Raw genomic sequence first — 9,469 nt, 5'->3', positions numbered from 1 at the left:
GAAAAAAAAAAAGGAACACACACCCCAAACCTACAAAAAAATCAGCTTCTTACCTACTACAGAATTCAGGGACAGGAAGGCCCTGGAACAAGGCTTAAATAATACTGCCCCTCAGCAGCACACTGTTGCCTGTGTATAAATCTGTGCAGGAAATGAATCAGCATCTAGCTTAAGGTGTACATTTCCAAAGACCTGGGGATGGAAAGTCTTTTATAATGGAAATCCTCTCTAAGAGACTTGGGTGGCACAGAGACACTGTAAACTGGATTTCATCCTTTTACTTCAGTAACCACATAAGAATGTTTTTAGGCCAGCCAAAGATGACATGAAAGCTTCTGTCTGCAACTGGTCTTTTGCAAAAATAAAGCTAGGTCATCTAAAGCAGTTGCTATTGTGAGATGACTGTTGTGTTGATTTTTTTCTTTTTCTTCTTCTTTTTTTTTTTTTTACATACCAAATCAAGAAGGAAGTAGCAAAAAATTAACACCAGTTGGAACCAAGAAAATACTGTTTAAAATAAACAATCCACATTCTACATATGTACCTTGTAAATGACACGGATGCTTAGCCTACAATCAGGAGCTTTAGCCTTCAAAACACAGGCTGTAACTTTCATCAGGTTTTATTGTCCCTTTTCTAAGTGGGCAGCAAAGATGCTGAGAAGATAATTCTCTTTGTGATTTTAGTTCATGACTCCTTTTAGAACCCAAGTTAATGAAATAGTCTTGTGAGAGACAAGAGCCTTTCATCTTTTTTTTTAATTTTGGAGGAAGTCACCTTAAATTGTAATTGTTTTTATAAAAACAATAATATTTTTTATAAAAATAAACATGCCAGCACATATTTGGGACCCCATAAGACTATCCCCAAAGAGACAATGTGTTCAGAGAAGTATAATATTTGACAGTTGTTAGCAAGCAGAGAAGTCCATTTTTACTCTACCAGTAATATCCTTTCACCTCATTATAAAACAAGAGTTGTCATATCAAAATTGAAGACTTGTCAACAGAATGGGGAAAATCATTTTTAATTACTGTATAGATAAAGCTTGAGGATGATAACAAATGAAGGAGGGAAGTGTGATAACTGAAAGAATTACAGACAATTCTTGAATTACGTTTTCTATTTTTAGTTGTTGCATTTCTGTTTGTATCTATATAAACAATCAAAAGATATGCTGTTCAGTGGGTGCGAAGGATACATTATTTTAAAATATTTCCACTGTTATTACCATCTGTGCTGCAGCCCTGAAGTTAACTCTGGAGTGAATATACTTTGATTCTGGATTTCAGAAAAGATTTAAAGGTCCGTAATCAGCAAAAGTCATCATTAAAGAGATACTCACATTTTATAAGAAAATGAGGTCTATGAACAACTAGTTCTGAATATAGAGTTGAATTCTGGACTTTGCCTCTGTGTTTTAGTGGATTCTTACTTGCGTTGAGAAGATATTAATGCCCTCATTACAGTATATTAAATAAAATTATAGAGAGACAAGAGTAATTGAAAGCTTATTAATTTAAAAAATATATTTTTTTGCTGATAAAAATGTGTTTACAATAGCACGGGATTCTATTTCATCTTTCTCTTTCAAGCATGAATTATTCGGTATTACTAAAATACTTAATAAATTGAAGAAATAAAAATTAGTATTAATTAATAATAGTGCACTTACTGCAGCAGAGATACAAAATTATCATTAGTTTCTCAGTATCAACATCTACATTTTTATTATGTTCCATTAGTGTTTTATCTCAGTTCCCTCACAGTTTCTCCTTCAGAGAAGTCTGTAGCATAAACTAAATGGGCCACATTAATATGCCATTTCCAACTTAGCCAGGGCAACTACAGTGTATAGATAGCCATGGCTGGGTGTATTTTCACTAGTAGCTTCTAGGTGTAATATGATCTTTTTAAAATAATTTTATGGATATAATTTTTTATTCAACTTCTCGCTTTGTTATATTAATTATTAATAAGTTACAACAGAATTTAAATATGAGTCAATATACTACTACATGTTTTTTGTAGATTTCCTTCTTAAGGAGTTCTAACTAATAGCAACAATGAGATTACTACAATATTTCAGCGTATGGTTGAGCAATAAGGATTACAATTTGAATGAAGGACAAATACTGCAGAGATACAGAGAAAAGACATTAGATTTCCAAGTACTGCATTCGGTATAGAAGATTAAGACAATATGCATATATTAAGGCGATCTATTAAGAAAATGTGATCATCGAAGTCCTCAAAGCTTGAACACATAGATTATTTCAGCCTTTGAATTAAACCATTTCTAAAATGTAGTTTTTGTAGTGCTGATATATACTAGCTGTATATGATATACAGAAGAATAACCTTCCTTCAAATCAGGAACGTTCTTCGTGATTTTGCAGGCTGATTTGTTAATTCTTCCCCGACAGTTATTTTCCCCTGCTTGCATCTGGGAGCCTGGGCCTTCACATTCCACAAAACCAAAGAAATGTTGTGACTTTTTAAGCTTTGCATTGCTTGTTGTATTTTCCTTTCTATAAACTGGTAAATTCTGCTAGCCTTGGTTTTTCTTAATATTAGTTTTGTTTTCATTTTTCATTTCTGGAGATCTGAAAGTCTTTTTAATGAGTTCAAAACATTTTACTTCATTTCTTGGAGCACAGAAGAATTGAGAAACTGTGAAAGACTATTTTTAGGAGTGGAGAACAAAGATATGATCTGCCTGCTTTTTTTATGGGCATTTATCCAGTCCAGCTGAAGTTTATTAGGAACTCATAGGTAGATGGCATGACTAAAACCAAATCTCATCCTGTTTCACAGAATGTGAAAAATTAGAGCTAATTTTTGGAAGTCTTTTGCCATTTTTTTTGAAGAAGTGCCAAGTGCCTACTGTTCCCCTACTTCCACTGATTTAAAATCGTTAAATGTATTCCTTCTAATTAGTATTTCATGTCAAAAACAGGAATCCTTTGAGAGTGATCAGAATCAGGTTTCTTCCCAGAGAAAGGCATTCATCCCACTCTCCATGAGAAGGAATGAAATCTAGGTCTCCTACTTCCTAGCCTCAAGCCACTAAGATGTTAAAATGAAGCATTGCTACCTTCTTTATTATGCATATATTGAAAGTGTGGGAAAGATAGTCGTTCTCAGTCAAACTATAAGAAAATTTCTGAAATAAAATTCTTTGGGGAACTTGGTCAGAGAAGCATTAATTTCTGGATCTGAGCTGAGTTTGCACGAATAAAAACATAATGATTAAGAACTGCCATAATGTCCAGATGGCACCCAAATCCTAATCACAATCTTTGTGGTACCACGTACTCAGAGATTAGGTGAGGAGGGCTTTGCAGGATCATGTCTTAGTTATATATGTATGAGTTCTGACTGCATCCTTGTTTCTTTGAAGCTTTTAAATTTAAATGAGAAATCGGCAGAAGTTTAGCAAATGGGATCAGGAGTAGGTCTTCTCTGCTGTTGGAGAAAATACTTTGCTTTGAAGGATGGGTGGATGACTGGGGAGTGCCATTGCTGGCCTTAGTAGCTAAAACACTGTAGGAAGGAGAGAATCAAGATTAATATGGAAGGACTAATTCAAAATGATTAGTGAAAAACAAGTCCTCCCGTTGGAAAATAAAGCAGGAATTTGTGGACATTCATATACTCCTCAGTTTGTCATTGGATCCACTGAATACATCTGTTCAACTGATTCAGTTTAATCTGTTAATTAGCTTTATCTGTTTTTAACTAGTTTTCTTTTTTATTTTTATATCTGTAATGTACAGTCTGTGGCTCTAATGGATGACTGAAAATCTTAAATCCAACTTAGTCCCCTACCCATGTCTCGTTCACTAGATTTTCTTTTTGCGTTTCCACTTGTAAAGTATTTTATAAGTCATGACTATTCTTCATAGCATTACTTCAAGGGAGATTAAAAACATAAATGGATGTATTCGCAGTAAGTGTGTCAAGGCCAAGAGGAGAACTCAGGCATTTCTTGTTCTTATTAATCAGCTGAATGAAAAATTAACTGTACAAAATGAAAATTATAAAGTAAACAAAAACCTACTTCATGTATGATTGAGGAACATAATCAGAGGCTAGGATGCTGACAGGTGTGTAAAACCATCAAGTCACTGTTTAGAGTGATATTTGTCTATATCTTTGGTCACTGGCAAAGAAATGGAAGGAACTAGAAATACAGCATCTCTGCAAATTAGCAAATAAATCAGAATCAATAATGCATTAACTTTTTTTTATTAGATGTTTTACTTTAATAATTTAGAATTTTTTGAAAGGATGTCACTGTTTACATAGACATATCCCATGTGTCTGCATTTGTACTGGGTGAGTGTTCAGCACTTTTAATGCAATATTTTCATTACATATGTGATATTTTGTCACTTTTTTCTTTTCTGCATAAAATTATGATGCTGTATTGTGGATCTCTAAAACTCTTAATGATAAAAAGTCAAATTTATTTTTAATTCCTTTGACTTCAGTGGGATTACTTATGCAGATCTGGTAACATTATAAAAAAAAAAAAAAAAAGAGTCAAAGCGTGTTCCTCTGAAAGACATCTTTGTGATTTCAAGGATCACATTCTACATTACTAACAACAACACTACTACCTATTTCCTACTTGAAGATTAAAGCGCCTAAGTATTACCCTGGTATTTTTTCATTATAGATTTTTTTTTCCAAAAGGAAAGTTCATCTTCCTTCTTTCTTGCAATCAAGAAGGAAAAGTGATCTCCCTATTTCATATTTAGCATATTTGAGAATTGTCTGATGGCCATATATTTTTTAATTAAGTAATGTGAAAAAGCAGAGCACCTACTTGTGAAAAGGTGTGTTTTTTATGTCAGTCTATGTCAAAGCAAGTGATCTTGCCAGAACTTCAAAAGAAAGGCAACAAGTTGTCAGTTGTTTCTTCATGTCTGTGTGCTTTTCCACAGACTTTTAAGGTTAAAGCAGTCCAGATCATGTTGACTATTTATCAGCATTCCCCCTTCATTCTTGTTGCAGACCTTTCATTCCAGTCAGGTACTAACAAAAAATATCTTTTATACAGCTATGTTTTAATCTAAGTTAACCATTGCGTTCCTCCATATTCTCATCTTCAAATTATGCTTGTATGCTTTGTGACTTATCTTTTCTGCATCTCTATCATTGAACTTCTCATCTTCGATGTTTTTCTTTTCACAATTTCCTCACCTTTAGGGAATTTCTGTTTTCTGTCCTTTTTTTCACCCCTTCAGTCCCTTATTGTTACTCTTTGGGATGTTAACACGATACACTTAAACATGACAATTCTTCAATAATAAAGTAACACTAATCCAAATCAGGAATCAGAAACCCCTTTTTGCAAGTTACTGATCTTTCACATAACAAAAGCAAAAAAAAAAGCCATCTTTTGATCTAAAATGAACAAACAATATGTGACCAAACAAATGTGTAGGACAAGGTAATTTTAAAATTACAGATTTTTGCCTGTAAAACAGAAGTTCTTTTGTGCCTTAAGTTGTGAATGTATACTTTCAGAGTGACCTCGTCTTGACTTCTCAGATCAGTGTTTGAGGATTTCATGTAAACACCTGATTGTAAATATTGCACATGAAAAATGAGGTTATACATTTTTTTAACAGTAGTTCATGCTACTCTATAACACAAAGCCCTGTATAATAAACACATTTGTTCTTTTACACCTGTGCAATTTTTCAAACTCACTTTACTGACTCAGCTATGTAAATATTTCTGTTGCTCCCTCCACTGTTGCAGCTGGATCCTTGGCTTACAACCATTTATTTATTTATTTTACAGCTTACAGAAGAAATATTTTAAAATCACAAATCAAATTTTACTGATATGAATATTTTGTTGTAAAATTGCATATATTCAGTACAGAAATGAGAATCCTTTATGTTGCTCAAGTGCATTTCTATAAATAGTTCTTTGCATTAATAGAATATATAATATAATACTTATATAATTACTGACAGAGGCTGAACTCCATATTTGTGTTTGCTGCTTCTATGAGAATGTGGTTTAGTAATTATATAGAAGCGACTTTTGGAAGAATTTAGTACATTGTTACTTAATATTCATCAAGTTACTGGAAATACTATGTTTTGTTTATATTCGCACACCTCTAGTAGCATTTTCTTGATTAAAATTTCACCAATGAGAACAGTTTGGGGAAGAATTTCTCATTTTTTTGTCTCTCAGTAAGGAAGTTACAGTGAACATAATTGTCTGCTTTTGCATAATAATACAAGGTACCATTGTGCATATTTTCACACTCTTAAAATCAGTAAAACAGCTTTATTTGATTCAATTCTCTCAACGTATTAGATTAAGAGGTGTTCTGAAGAGTTGAGAGACGAGGTTTTTTTCCTCATTAATAAAGTGATTATAATTAAAAATATATATACTAAGGTTTTAGAGGCTTGGTGTTACTCAAGTATGAGCTTAATCAGCTTGTGATTATTCTCCAACACATGATGCTGAAGACTGAAACCTTGCTGGTTTTTACCCAAATGTTTAGGTGATCAATACACACAGCGAGTATCTGGTTTTCTTATTGTGACCTAACTAATTAACTTGCTTTGTCTTTGAGCAAAGTAATTTAAATTTGCATTAGTAAATATTTGGACTTGCTGTGAGCCTTAGGGTAATGAAAGGGTTAGTAGGAAACCAAGTTCAAGTTCTCACTCAAAATAGGACTAATGCCAAAATAAATCGGATGCCCCATGTCTTTTTCTAGTGAATCCCCATAACATCCACAGCCTCTCTGGGTAGATAAACTGTGGTGGTCTGGGAGAGCACTATTGAGATGTTAGCATTGGTAGGTGTAGGTGAGCTGGTGAAGAGGGATAATCTAACAGCACCCCTGAAGTGGGATTACAGCACTGACCATGTCAGACTTCTTACTAGATGTGTAGCATCAGGCAACTGCCCCTAGGAGGTTAAGCTTAGGAAGTCTGGATATTGCATTTACTGAAAAAAATTTAAAAATTTAGTTGTTTTAATGTAATATTAAATCATACATATTTTTCAGGTTTTATTTTTTCCTGTTTTTAGCACTTTGTGTTGCTCTTAGGCCAGACTCTGTCCATTCTTTGTTTTTGGGACTAAGCTACCGAACATTATTCTCACTTTCATTATCTGTGGGGAACAGAGCTGGTCTCTCCTGACCTGTGTTTAGACACTGATAGGCGAATGCTCACTGACATAAGCTGAAACCATGGAAAGGAGTATGCTTTCAGCACGCGCTCAAGCTCATCCTCATCCCAAGTTGGGCTGGTAGTATAGCTGTAGCTCCAGCAACTTCCTTAGAAGTGTATTCTAAGGTGCAGTCTAAAGTGTCAGGGACTAAATTCATAGCTGCTGAAATAATTTTTGATTCAGATTCTGTGGTGAAGAAGCGGACACCTCCATGCATAGTGACTTTATCTGTATATATTTATTAGTCATGCAGAAATCATAATAGGCGTTTCCTAATTATCCTCATACTCAACTCACATTAAGATAAATCCCTTTTCCTCTTTTTATTATTATTATTTTAAAATTGATTAAGTATTACCATGAAGAAAGAAAAAGGACAACACCATTTGCAATACCATTTTCGTATAGTCACTCTTCAGGTTACTGCTAGAAGGGTTGCTCTGAAAGTAATGCCTCCTATTTTATTATGTTGGTCCATGATGTCTGAGGGGGATGTTGTTGATATGGCAGTAGAGGTTGAACCTTCCCACCAATATTCCATTACATTTTGTTGCTGTGTGGCAGAGGGACAGTCTGACAAAATGGTGTCTTATCATAGAAATGCATGTGAAGAAAAGGGCAGGAAACACTTTATTAGTGAGATATTTTAGGGATTGTTATACACTCTGAGGTATTTCTTCAATGAATCTCAGCAAAATTATATAGCACAGAAGTTATTGTAATTGTGACACAATTGTGAGCAAAAAGGTTCTTGACCTTCAAAATTCTAAACTGTCTCAGTATGAACTTCTGATGCTAAATATATCCTAAAAATAATAAAAAATATATTGTTTTGTGTCATCAAGTGCTTGAACTTTGTACAAACTGCATTGCTTTACTTAACTAATTTTTTTTATTGATCCATTACTTGTTAGATACAGTAAAATGTCACAATTGTTTTAGTGCATTTTTATCCAAAGATAAGATAACACTTTGGAAAGTGTTATTTATTTCATTTGTTTATTTTTGTCATAATCTTTATAGATGCATCATAGCTATTTTCCAAGTATTCCTCAAGCCTTATTTTTAATGTAGAGATCCTAGCCTAGAAAGCATACATTTAAAAGATAAGAGGAAGAGGAAAGGGATAAAAAGTATAAAAAGCAAGGAGTTCTTGCATATAGGTCATCAATACAATAGAACAGAAATAGGAAGAGGCATGCTCTATTCTTATACGGTATTCTCTGTTGGAACAAGCCTGACATACCTAGATGCTGCTGAGTCACCTTTGTTCTCTTTCTTCTCTCTCTTCTTAGATTCACACTGCACTTTATTCTCTCATACATTTTTCATCTTTGAGGACTTTCACTTCCATTTTGTCTTTTACCTGTATTTCCTGCTCCCTTGTACATTTCAATCTGATTTGTTTGCAGCCATCTGGGGAATGACTGCTGGAGTCTGTGAGGCTTTAGCCAGAGATCCCTAAGCTGCCAGAGACCATGTCAGCTGTAGAACTTATGAAACATAGACATTTGAGCACAGTTTTACACCTGGAGCAGTACAGTGATGGACAGGGTTGATTACTTCGAGAACAGTGCTTCATTAAAGTTGCTGTCCTGCTTTTGGGAGCAAGGCTGTTGGCATTGTGCAGTGGTGCATTCTGACATCAAATGTACTAAATTGCTCAAAGCAGTCTCACGAATCTTGTTCTCTTGCAGCATATACTTACAAAGATATGTCCCTAGATGTTAAATAATTATCAAATTTTGGCCACAAGAGACTTCCTATTAAACATTCTGAACAGAATCAGATTTTTTCTTCACAGGAATTAGACTCCTAAACACATATCACTTGTTCAGTGTTCCCACACTTAAAAATCTATTAAGTGAGTCACTTGTATGAAGAAGAGTGACATAGCATGTGTTGTACCACCACACACAGGTTAGACTGGAAAGACTGAAGCCTGGGAAGAGTGAGAAGTGATCTGTGAAACCCTGCTGATTCGAGAAGGAACTCATTCTTTAGAGGATTTGTCATACTAAAAAGGATTGAAAGAAAAGTTTGCCTGGATCCTCTCTTATGGGGTCTATGTTTAGAGCTCAGAAAAGAGGGTTAAATTCAGGCTGAAAAAGCAGTAGATTGTTACAAACACACTGTAGGTATTTAAGCAATCAAGCAATCACTCGCTAAATCTTACTTTGCTTTGGTGGAGCTATCACATATCTTAGGCTCAATTACAGCACTCTCATAAAATGAAGAAAATGGACAA

The sequence above is a fragment of the Meleagris gallopavo genome, chromosome 5, assembly GCF_000146605.3.
Source record: "Meleagris gallopavo isolate NT-WF06-2002-E0010 breed Aviagen turkey brand Nicholas breeding stock chromosome 5, Turkey_5.1, whole genome shotgun sequence".
Classification (NCBI taxonomy): Eukaryota; Metazoa; Chordata; class Aves; order Galliformes; family Phasianidae; genus Meleagris; species Meleagris gallopavo.
The sequence above is the reverse complement of the archived record's forward strand: the minus strand, read 5'-3'. Positions refer to the sequence as shown.